This window comes from Gorilla gorilla, chromosome 2 (assembly GCF_029281585.2).
Source record: "Gorilla gorilla gorilla isolate KB3781 chromosome 2, NHGRI_mGorGor1-v2.1_pri, whole genome shotgun sequence".
Lineage (NCBI taxonomy): Eukaryota > Metazoa > Chordata > Mammalia > Primates > Hominidae > Gorilla > Gorilla gorilla.
In genome coordinates this window covers 148709326-148722252 of record NC_086017.1, presented here as the reverse complement: position 1 = coordinate 148722252, position 12927 = coordinate 148709326, and positions in this window count along the sequence as shown.

Sequence of the window (12927 nt, the reverse complement as noted above, 5' to 3'; positions counted from 1 at the left end):
ATACCCTTTCTTCCAGTTGATCAAATTGGCTACTGAAGCTTGTGCATTCATCACGTAGTTCTCATGCCATGGTTTTCAGCTCCATCAGGTCATTTAAGGACTTCTCTACACTGGTTATTCTAGTTAGCCATTCGTCTAACCTTTTTTCAAGGTTTTTAGCTTCTTTGCGATGGGTTTGAACTTCCTCCTTTAGTTCGGTTTCAACTTCCTCCTTTAGTTTGGAGAGGTTTGATCGTCTGAAGCCTTCTTCTCTCAACTCGTCAAAGTCAAAGTCATTCTCCATTCAGCTTTGTTCCATTGCTGGTGAGGAGCTGCATTCCTTGGAGGGGGAGAGGCGCTCTGATTTTTAGAATTTTCAGCTTTTCTGCTCTGTTTTTTCCCCATCTTTGTGGTTTTATCTACCTTTGGTCTTTGATGATGGTGATGTACAGATGGGGTTTTGGTGTGGATGTCCTTTCTGTTAGTTTTCCTTCTAAGAGTCAGGACCCTCAGCTGCAGGTCTGTTGGGGTTTGCTGGAGGTCCACTCCAGACCCTGTTTGCCTGGGTATCAGCAGCGGAGGCTGCAGAACAGTGAATATTGCTGAACAGCAAATGTTGCTGCCTGATGGTTCCTCTGGAAGCTTCCTCTCAGAGGGTGTCAGTGTGAGGTGTCAGTCCACCCCTCCTTGGGGGTGCCTCCCAGTTAGGCTAGTTGGGGGTCAGGGACCCACTTGAGGAGGCAGTCTGTCCGTTCTCAGATCTCAAACTCGTTCTGGGAGAACCACTGCTCTCTTCAAAGCTGTCAGACAGGGACATTTAAGTCTGCAGAGGATTCTGCTGCCTTTTGTTTGGCTATTCCCTGTCCCTAGAGAATAAATAGTTTTTTTCTAGTTCTGTGAAAAGTGACATTGTTAGACTTGATAGGAATATCATTGAATCTTTCTATTGCTTTGGACAGTATGACCATTTTAGCAATATTAATTGTTCCAAACCATGAGCTTGGAATGTTTTTCCATTTGTATGTGTTATCTGTAATTTCTTTTAGCAGTGTTTTGTAGTTCTTGTAGAGATATTTTACCTGTTCAGTTAGATGTATTTCTAGATTTTTTTTTGTTTATGGCTATTGTAAATGGGAGTGTGTTCTGAATTTGGCATTCAGCTTGAACGTTATTCGTGTATAAAAATGCTATGGATTTTTGTATATTATTTTGTTTCCTGAAACTTTACTAAGTCATTTATCAGTTCAGGAGAGTTTTGGCATGGCCTATAGGGTTTTCTAGGTAGAGAGTCATATCATCAGTGAAGAGAGATAGTTTGACTTCTTTTCCTATTTGGATGCCTTATATTTCTTTCTCTTGCCTCATTGCTCCGGCTAGGACTTTCAGGACTATGTTGAATAGGAGTGGTAAGAATGGGCATCCTTGTTTTGTTTTAGTTTTCCAGGGGAATGCTTCCAGCTTTTGCCCATTTAGTATGATGTTGGCTGTGGGTTTGTCACAAATGACTCATTATTTTGAGATATGTTCCTTCAATATCTAGTTTCTTGAGGATTTTTATCATGAAGGAGTGTTGGATTTTACTAAAAGTTGTTTTTCCTGTGTCTATTCAGATGATCATATGGTTTTTGTTTTTATTTCTGTTTATTATGCATGTATTGATTTGTGTTTGTTGAACTGGTCTTGCATCCCAGGAATGAAGTCTACTTGATCATGGTGAACTAATTTTTTGATGTGCTGCTGGATTTGGTTTGCTAGTACTTTGTTGAGCATTTTTGCGTCATCAGGGTTATTGGCCTGCAGTTTTCTTTTTTCACTGTGTCTTTGCCAGGTTTTAGTATCAAGGTGACGCTGGCTTCATAGAATGAGTTAAGGAGGAGTCACTCCTCACCTTTTGGAAGAGTTTCAGTAAGATTGGTACCAGCTCTTCTTTGTACATCTGGTAGAATTTGGATGTGAATCCTACTTTTTCAGGGCTTTTCTGATTGGTAGGTTTTTCTTGCTGATTCAATTTTGGAACTTGTTATTAGTCTGTTCAGGGTTTCAGTTTCTTCCTGATTCAATAGTAGGAGGTTGTGTGCTTCCAGAAATTTACCATTTTCCCTAGATTTTCTAGTTTGTATGCATAGAGGTGTTCATAATAGTATCTAATGATCTTTTGCATTTTGTGGAATAGGTTGTAATGTCAACTTTGTTGTTTCTGGTTGTGCTTATTTGATTTTTCTCTCTTTTCTTTGTCAATCTAGTTAGCATTCTAGCAATCTTGTTTATTATTTCAAAAAACACACTTTTGGTTTCACTGATTTTTTTTGTATGGATTTTTGGGTTTCAATTTTGTTCACTTCTGCTCTAATTTTAGTTATTTCTTGTCTTTTGCTAGCTTCGAGGTGAGTTTATTCTTGTTTTCCTAGTTTCTCTGTGTGATGTTAGATTGTTAATTTGAGATCTTTCTCATGTTTTCCTGTTAGCAGTGCTTTCGCTGCATCTTAGAGATTTTGGTATGTTGTGTCTCTGTTTTCATTTCTTTCAAAGAATTTTTTGATTTCTGCCTTAATGTTGTTGTTTACCCAAAAATCATTCAGGTGGAATTTGTTTAATTGCCATGTAATTGTGTGGTTTTAAAATATCTTGGTATTGATCTCTATTTTAATTGCACTGAGATCCGAGAGTATGGTTGGTATGATTTTGAGCCGAGATCGTGCCACTGCACTCCAGCCTGGGCGATAGCGAGACTCTGTCTCAAAAAAAAAAAAAAAAAAAAAAAAATTTATTGAAACATTCTTTATGGCCAAGCCTGTGGTCAGTCTTGGAGTATGTTCTGTGTGTAAATGAAAAGAATGTGTATTCTGTGGTTGATGGGTGGAGTATTCTGTGGATATCTACTAGGTCTAATTGGTCGAATGTCAAATTTTTAAGTCCAAAGTTTCTTTGTGAGTTTTCTGCCTTGATGAAGTAAGGCAGAATATTGTCAGTTGGGTGTTGAAGTCCCCCACTATTATTTTGTGGTTGTCTATGACTTCTTGTAGGTCTAGAAGTACTCCTTTTATGAATCTGGCTATTCCAGTGTAGGGTGTGTAAGTATTTTGGCAAAGTCTTCTTGTTGAATTGAATCCTTTATCATTATATAATGCCGTTCTTTGTTCCTTTTGACTTTTGTTGGTTTAAAGTCTGTTTTATCCGATATAAGAATAGTGACCCCTGCTCCTTTTTGTGTTCTGTTGTCATGATAGATCTTTCTTCAACCTTTTATTTTGAGCCTATGGGTATCATTATATGTGAGATGGGTCTCCTGAAGACAGCAGACAGATAGGTCTTTTTTTTTTTTTTTTGCGAAGTCTTGCTCTGTCACCCAGGCTGGAGAGTAGTGGCACTATCTCGGCTCACTGCAAGCTCTGCCTCCTGGGTTCATGCCATTCTCCTGCCTCAGCCTCCTGAGTAGCTGGGACTACAGGCACCCACGACCACGCCTGGCTAATTTTTTGTATTTTTAGTAGAGACGGGGTTTCACTGTGTTAGCCAGGATGGTCTCGATCTCCTGACCTCATGATCCGCCCGCCTCAGCCTCCCAAAGTGCTGGGATTACAGGCATGAGCCACTGTGCCCGGCCAGGTCTTGTTTTTTTAATCCAGCTTTCCACTCTGTGCCTTTTAAGTGGGGTGTTTAGACCATTTACATTCAAGGTTAATATTGATATGTGAGGTTTTGATCCTATCATGAAGTTATTAGCCGGTTGCTTTGAAGTTGTTAGTTGGTTGCTTTGTAGTTTCTATTATGTACTTGCTTTATAGGGTCTGTGGGCTGTGTACTTAAGCATGTTTTTGTGGTAGCAGATATCATTCTTTCATTTTCATGTTTAGAAATTACTTAAGGATCTCTCATAAGGTTGGTCTAGTGGTTACTGCTATATTTTTAAAATGCTTTGCCAATCCAAAATCTCTGATGTCTCCTAGAAATTGCAGTTTTATCATTTGCATTTAGATCTAGATCACTTTTGAGTTAATTTTTATGTAAGGTTTATAAGATTCAGGCCAAAGTTCATTGTTTTGCATGTGAATATCCAATTGTTTTGCACTCTTTGCTAAAATACTACTTTTGCTCCATTAAATTGTGTTTGTATCATTGTAAAAAATCAGTTGACTATATTTGCATAGGTCTATTTTGGAACTCTCTCTTCAGTTTCATTGATCTTTCACTAATATCACGCTGATTTGATTATTATAGCTCTACAATAATTCTTGAAGTTAGATAGTGTGAGTTCTCCAACTTGTTCTTTTTTAAAATTGTTTTTGCTGTTCGATTCCACTGTTTATATATATATATTTTAGAATCATTTTGGGGATATCTGTGTAAAAGCTTACTGGGGTTTTGGCTGGGACCAAATTGGGGGAAATATATTTTTTAACAGTATTAAATCTTTCAATTCATGAACATAATACATCTCTTCATTTGTTTGGGTATTCTTTGATTTCTTTCAGAAATATTTTCTGGTTTTCAGCATAGAGTTCCTGCACATAATTTGTTACATAATTATACATAAGTATACTTTTCTTTTTTGGTATAATTAAATGTAGTCATTTTTATTTTAAATTCTAATTATTTACTGTTAGTATATAGAAATACAATTGAGTTTTTAAAATTGACTTGTGTTTTGGAAAACTCACAGTTTTAAAATGTATGGGTTTTTTTAAAAGATTCTTTAGAATCTTCTGCATAAGAAATCTTGGGAACTGTGGTTACAGAGAGTTTTATTTCTTTCTTTCCAAACTATGTGCTTTATTTTTTTCCTTTTAAGTCTTACTGGCTAAGAATGTCAGTATGGTGTTGAATAGAAGTGGTGAGAATGACATCCTTGCTTTGTTTCTGATCTTAGGGGAGGGGAGGATATTCAGTTTTTCACCATTAAATATTATGTTTGTGTAGGATTCATACAAGTGTCCTTGATCATGTTATGTAAATTTTCTTTTTATCCGAGTCTAATCAGAGTCTTTACCATGAATGGATGTTGAATATTGTTCAATTTTTTCAACTATTTAATCAGGTGATTTTTCCTGCTTCAGTTTGTTAATGTGGCAAATCAGCCTTGCATTCCAGAGATAAATCCCACTTGGTTGTGATATAGTGCCCTTTTTAGGCAATGTAATATTTGATTTGTTAATATTTTGTTGATGATATTTGCATCTACATTCATGAGGGACCAAGATCTTCAGTTTTCTTTTCATGTAATGTCTTTGTCTGGTTTTTAAATTATGGTAATGCTGGCTTCATTAAATGAGTTAGAAATTGATCTCTTCCATTTTCTGAATGATATTGTGTAGAAATAATATTTCATCCACAAGTATTTGGTGGAATTTATTAGTTGACACTATCTGGGCCTAAAGTTTTTTTGTTTACTGTTGCTGAAAGGATTTTCAATGACAACTTTAACTCCTTTAATAAACATAGGACACTCAGTTATCTATTCCTTTAATTTAGTTTTAATAACTTGTGCTTTTCAAGAATTTGGTTAATTTTTATCTTAGTTCTCAAATGTATAGGCATAGAGTTTTTCATAATATTCTCTTAGTGTTGTGGGCTTTTGTTGTTGTTTTGTGTTTTTTAATGTCCGTGGACTTTGCAGTGATGGCCTCTTTTATATCAATAATTTTGTCCTTTCTTCTTTTTTCTTCCTCAAATCAGCTAGAAATTTATCAGTTTCACTGACAATTTTTTAAAAATAGCTTTTGGTTTCATTGATTTTTTTCTTTTTTAAAAATTCATTTATTTCTGCTCTTTATTATTTCTTTTTTCTGTTTTCTTTAAGTTGGCATTTTCTCCTCTCTAATTTCTTAAGGTTGAAGCTTAGATTAGTGATTTGAGACTTTTCTTCTTTTCTAATACAGTCATGCTGCATAACAACATTTTGGTCAATATGCATCTGTAGTCCCATAAGATTATAATGGAACTGAAAAATTCCTCTTCCCTAGTGATGTAGTCATTTTAAGGGCATAGCACTACATATTATTCATGTGTTTGTTGTGATGCTGATGTAAACAAACCTACTGTGTTGCCAGTAGTGTAAAAGTGTAGCAATACAATTATATATAGTACATAATACTTAATGAATGGCCGTGTTAGTGATTTTTGTGTTTACTATACTATACTCTTTTTCATTATGTTAGGGTGTACTCCTATTTAAAAAAAAAACTTAACTGTAAAATAGGCTCAGGCATGATCTTCAGAAGATACCCCAGAAGAAGGCATTGTTTTCATAGAAGATAGCAGCTCTCTATGCCTGTTACTGTCCCTCTAGACCTTCCAGTAGGACAAGATATGAAAGTGGAAGACTTTGATATTGATTCTGAGGCTGTGTAGGCCTAGGCTGGTGTGTCTTAGATTTTAACAAAACTAAGTATTTGTGTGTTTGTGTTTTAGTTTTTAACAAAAAAGTTAAAAGGTAAAAAAGAAATAGAAAAAAGCTTATAGAATAAGGATAAAGAAAATACTTTTGTATAGTGGTACAATGTGTTTGTGTTTTAAGCTAAGTGTTATTACAAAAGTCAAAAGTTAAAAAGATTAAAAGCTTATAAAGCAAAAAAAGATATGGTAACCTAAGTTTAATTTATTATTGAAAAATATTTTAAAATAAATTTGGTGTAGTCTAAGTGTACACTGTTTATAAAGTCTACAGTTGTGTACAATAATATCCTAGGCCATTACATTTACCACCACTTACTCACTGACTCACCCAGAGCAACTTCCAGTCCTGTAAGCTCTATTTATGGTAAGTGCCCTACACAGGTATACCGTTTTAAAAATCTTTTATACTGTGTTTTTATTGTACCTTTTCTATGTTTACATATGTTTAGATACATAAATGCCATTGTGTTACAATTGCCTACAGTATTCAGTGCAGTAACATGCTGTACAGGTTTGTAGCCTAGGAGCAATGGGCTATGCTATATAGCCTAGGTATGCAGTAGGCTATACTATTTAGATTTATGTACACTCTATGATGTTTACACTACAATGAAATTGCCTAATGATGCATTTCTTAGAATGTGTCTCTGTTGTTAAGTGATGCATGACTGTATAAGCTTTCAATGGTATACATTTCCCCAAGCAATACTTTAGCTACATTCGACAAATTTTGATAAATTGTAATTTCATTTTCATTCAATTCAAAATGAATTATTTCATAGCAAAATATAAGCTACCAATCCTAACTCAAGACATAGAAAATTTAAACCAATTATAAAAGAAGAGATTATATAAAATTGATCTGAAATCTGCCAGATAGTTTCAAAGCTGAGTTTTATTTAATATGTTTTAAAAAGATAATTCCAATATTATTAAAACTGTTCCAAACCATTTAGAGAAAGAAAGTGTTTGTAATTTATTTTATGACATAAATATAACCTTAGCAAAATAACTTTATTAAATGATGGAAAAAATAAATGTGCTAGATGCCATTCTCATTTGTCAAGACAAATACAAAAATGATATATAAAATATTATCCATTAGAATCCAGCAGTACATCAAAAGAAGATTATTCTATGATCAAGTAGGGTTTATTCTAGGAATGCATAGTTGGTCCTGTGCCCAATATTTATAAATGTAATTGATTAATGAGCACATTAAAGGAGAAAAATGTTATGATAATTTTAATAAATTTCAAAAATCACAATAAAATTCAGCAGCTATTCTTAATAAAAGCTATAGCTAAAGCTAGGAATATAAGAAAACTCCTTAAATATAATAAAAATTACTTATAAAAACTAACACCAAATTATTTACCAAAAACTAACATCACTTTTGGTGGTATAACACTAAAGCCATTTCCATTAAAATCAACACTGTTTTGGAAGTTCAGGTAAATTCAAAAGTAAAATAAAAATAATAAATATTACAAAAATAGAATTTCCTTCAATTGATAACATTATTGTATACATATCACAAACAGAGTTTAGTAAAAGAACTACTAGCTAGTAATAGAGTTAATAGAGTAGCTTAATAAAAGATAAATATGCAAAGTTAACAGACTTATCTACTAGTTACAACAAACTGTAAGAAATGATTCTATACACATAATGATACAAATGATAAAATTTTTGAAATAAATCTGGCATAAATGGTGTAGAATGTATGCTCAGAGAAGTATCAAACCTTAATGAAAGACAAAATCTGATCAAACTGAAATGTACCATGTTCTTGGAAAAGAAGACAATATCACTCAAAATATCAATTCAATCAATTCTCATTTGTTTTTGTTTTGAAGAGTTGGCATGGGGGATCATGTTAACATTGCTATAGAAGAATAAGTGCCTGAGAATGGCCAAGATTATTATGAAATTAGATAATGTTCAGGAAGTTTGCCTCACATTGTTAAAAAATTAAAATAAAAAAAGCAATGAAAGATAAGAGCCCAGAAATAGATGTTGATACATGAGTGAATTTATTTATTTATTTATTTTTATTATACTTTAAGTTCTAGGGTACATGTGCACAACGTGCAGGCTTGATACATAGGTATACCTGTGCCATGTTGGTTTGCTGCACCATCAGCTCATCATTTACATTAGGTATACCTCCTAATGCTATCCCTCCCCCAGTCCCCCACCCCACAACAGGCCCCAGTGTGTGATGTTCCCCGCCCTGTATCCAAGGGTTCTCATTGTTCAATTCCCACCTTTGAGTGAGAGCATGTGGTGTTTGGTTTTTCTGTCCTCGTGACAGTTTGCTGAGAATGATGGTTTCCAGCTTCATCCATGCCCCTGCAAAGGACATGAACTCATCCTTTTTATGGCTGCATAGTATTCCATGGTGCATATGTGCCACATTTTCTTAATCCAGTCTATCATTGACAAACATTTGGGTTAGTTCCAAGTCTTTGATATTGTGGATAGTGCTGCAGTAAACATACTTGCCCATGTGTCTTTATAGTAGCATGATTTATAATCCTTTGGGAATATACCCAGTAATGGGATCGCTGGGTCAAAAGGTATTTCTAGTTCTTGAACCTTGAGGAATTGCCACACTGTCTTCTACAATGGTTGAACTAATTTACACTCCCACCAACAGTGTAAAAGTGTCCCTATTTCTCCACATGCTCTCCAGCATCTGTTGTTTCCTGACTTTTTAATGATTGCCATTCTAACTGGCGTGAGATGGTATTTTGTTGTGGTTTTGATTTGCATTTCTCTAATGACCAGTGATGATGAGCATTTTTTCATGTGTCCGTTGGCTGCATAAATGTCCTTTTTTGAGAAGTGTCTGTTCATATCCTTTGCCCTCTTTTTGATGGGGTTGTTTTTTCTTGTGAAATTGTTTAAATTCTTTTTAGATTCTGTATGTTAGCCCTTTGTCAGATGGGTAGATTGCAAAGATTTTCTCCCCATTCTGTAGGTTGCCTGTTCACTCTGATGGTAGTTTCTTTTGCTGTGCAGAAGCTCTTTAGTTTAGTTAGATCCCATTTGTCTATTCTGGCTTTTGTTGTGATTGCTTTTGGTGTTTTAGTTACGAAGTACTTGCCCATGCCTATGTCCTGAATGGTATTGCCTAGGTTTTCTTCCAGGGTTTTTATGGTTTTAGGTCTAACATTTAAGTCTTCAATCCATCTTGAATTAATTTTTGTATAAAGCATAAGGAAGAGATCCAGTTTCAGCTTTCTACATATGGCCAACCAGTTTTCCCAGCAGCATTTATTAAATAGGGAATGCTTTCCCCATTTCTTGTTTTTGTCAGGTTTGTCAAAAATCAGATGATTGTAGGTGTGTGGTATTATTTCTGAGGACTCTGTTCTGTTCCATTGGTCTATATCTCTGTTTTGGTACCAGTACCATGCTGTTTTGGTTACTGTAGCCTTGTAGTATAGTTTGAAGTCAGGTAGCATGATGCTTCCAGCTTTGTTCTTTTTGCTTATGATTGTCTTGGCAATGTGGGCTCCTTTTTGGTTCCTTATGAACTTTAAAGTAGTTTTTTCCAATTGCATGAAGAAAGTCATTGGTAGCTTGATGGGGATGGCATCCAATCTATAAATTACCTTGGGCAGTATGGCCATTTTCACGATATTGATTCTTCCTATCCATGAGCATAGAATGTTCTTCCATTTGTTTGTGTCCTCATTTATTTAGTTGAGCAGTGGTTTGTAGTTCTCCTTGAAGAGGTCCTTCACATCCCTTGTAAGTTGGATTCCTGGGTATTTTATTCTCTTTGTAGCAATTGTGAATGGGAGTTCACTCATGATTTGGATGTTTGCCTTTTATTGGTGTATAAGAATGCTTGTGATTTTTGCACGTTGATTTTGTAGCCTGAGACTTTGCTGAAGTTGCTTATCAGCTTAAGAAGATTTTGGGCTGAGACAATGGGGTTTTCTAAATACACAATCATGTCATCTGCAAAAGGGGCAATTTGACTCCCTCTTTTCCTAATTGAATAATCTCTATTTCTTTCTCTTGCCTGATTGCCCTGGCCAGAACTTCCAACACTATGTTGAATAGGAGTGGTGAGAGAGGGCATCCTTGTCTTGTGCTGGTTTTCAAAGGGAATGCTTCCAGTTTTTGCCCATTCAGTATGATATTGGGTGTGGGTTTGTCATAAATAGCTCTTATTATTTTGAGATACATTCCATCAATACCTAGTTTATTGAGAGTTTTTAGCTTGAAGTGCTGTTGAATTTTGTCAAAGGCCTTTTCTGCATCGATTGAGATAATCATGTGGTTTTTGTCATTGGTTCTGTTTACATGTTGCATTATGTTTATTCATTTGAGTATGTTGAACCAGCCTTGCATCCCAGGAATGAAGCCAACTTGATCATGGTGGATAAGCTTTTTGATGTGCTGCTGGATTCAGTTTGCCAGTATTTTATTGAGGATTTTCGCATTGATAATCATCAGGGATATTGGTCTAAAATTCTCTTTTTTTGTTGTGTCTCTGCCAGGCTTTGGTATTAGGATGATGCTGGCCTCATAAAATGAGTTAGGGAGGATTCCCTCTTTTTCTACTGATTGGAGTAGTTTCAGAAGGAATAGTACCAGCTCCTCTTTGTACCTCCAGTAGAATTTGGCTGTGAATCTGTCTGGTCCTGGACTTCTTTTGGTGGGTAGGCTATTAATTATTGCCTCAATTTCAGATCCTGTTATTGGTCTATTCAAGGATTCAGCTTCTTCCTGGTTTAGTCTTGGGAGGGTGTATGTGTCCAGGAATTTATCCATTTCTTCTAGATTTTCTAGTTTACTTGTGTAGAGCTGTTTGTAGTATTCTCTGATGGTAGTTTGTATTTCTGTGAGATCAGTGGTGATATCCCCTTTATCATTTTTTATTGCATCTATTTGATTCTTCTCTCTTTTCTTCTTTACTAGTCTTGCTAGCAGTCTATCAATTTTGTTGATCTTTTCAAAAAACCAGCTCCTGGATTCATTGATTTTTCTGAAGGGTTTTTTTGTGTCTCTATCTCCTTCAGTTCTGCTCTGATCTTAATTATTTCTTGCCTTCTGCTAGCTTTTGAGTTAGTTTGCTCTTGCTTCTCTCGTTCTTTTAATTATGATGTTAGGGTGTCAATTTTAGATCTTTCCTGCCTTCTCTTTTGGGCATTTAGTGCTATAAATTTCCCTCTACACACTGCTTTAAATGTGTCCCAGAGATTCTGGTATGTTGTGTCTTTGTTCTCATTGGTTTCAAAGAACACCTTTATTTCTGCCTTCATTTCGTTATTTACCCAGTAGTCTATCAGGAGCAGTTGCTCAGTTTCCATGTAGTTGCACAGTTTTGAGTGAGTTTCTTAATCCTGAGTTCTAATTTGATTGCACTGTGGTCTGAGAGACAATTTGTTGTGATTTGTATTATTTTACATTTGCTGAGGAGTGCTTTACTTCCAATTATGTGGTCGATTTTAGAATAAGTGTGATGTGGTGCTAAGAAGAATGTATATTCTGTTGATTTGGGGTGGAGAGTTCTGTAGATGTCTATTAGGTCTGCTCGGTGCAGAGCTGAGTTCAAGTCCTGGATATCCTTGTTAACCTTCTGCCTCGTTAGAGACCTACTCTTTGTAGGTCTCTAAGGACTTGCTTTATGAATCTGGGTGCTCCTGTATTGGGTGTGCTTATACCTAGGATACTTAGCTTTCCTTGTTGAATTGATCCCTTTATCATTATGTAATGACCTTCTTTGTCTCTCTTGATCTTTGTTGGTTTAAAGTCTGTTTTACCAGAGACTAGGATTGCAACCTCTGCTTTTTGTTGCTTTCCATTTGATTGGTAGATCTTCCTCCATCCCTTTATTTTGAGCCTATATGTGTCTGCATGTGAGCTGGTTCTCCTGAATACAGCACACCAGTGGGTCTTGACTCTTTATCCAATTTGCCAGTCTGTGTCTTTTAATTGGGGCATTTAGCTTATTTACATTTAAGGTTAATATTGTTATATGTGAATTTGATCCTGTCATTATGATGTTAGCTGGTTATTTTGCCCGTTAATTGATGCAGTTTCTCCATAGCATCAATGGTCTTTATAATTTGGCATGTTTTTGCAGTGGCTGGTACCAGTTGTTCTTTTCCACGTTTAGTGCTTCCTTCAGGAGCTCTTGTAAGGCAGGCCTGGTGGTGACAAAATCTCTCAGCATTTGCTTGTTTGTAAAGGATTTTATTTCTCCTTCACTTATGAAGCTTAGTTTGACTGTATATGAAATTCTGGGTTGAAAATTATTTCTTTAAGAACGTCGAATATTGGCCCCCACTCTCTTCTGGCTTGTAGGGTTTCTGCTGAGAGATCCGCTGTTAATCTGATGGGCTTCCCTTTGTGGGTAACCCGACCTTTCTCTCTGCCTGCCCTTAACATTTTTTCCTTCATTTCAACCTTGGTGAATCTGCCAATTATGTGTCTTGGGGTTGCTCTTCTCTTTATGGTGTTCTTTGTATTTCCTGAATTTGAATGTTGGCCTGCCTTTCTAGTTTGGGGAAGTTCTTCCGGATAATATCC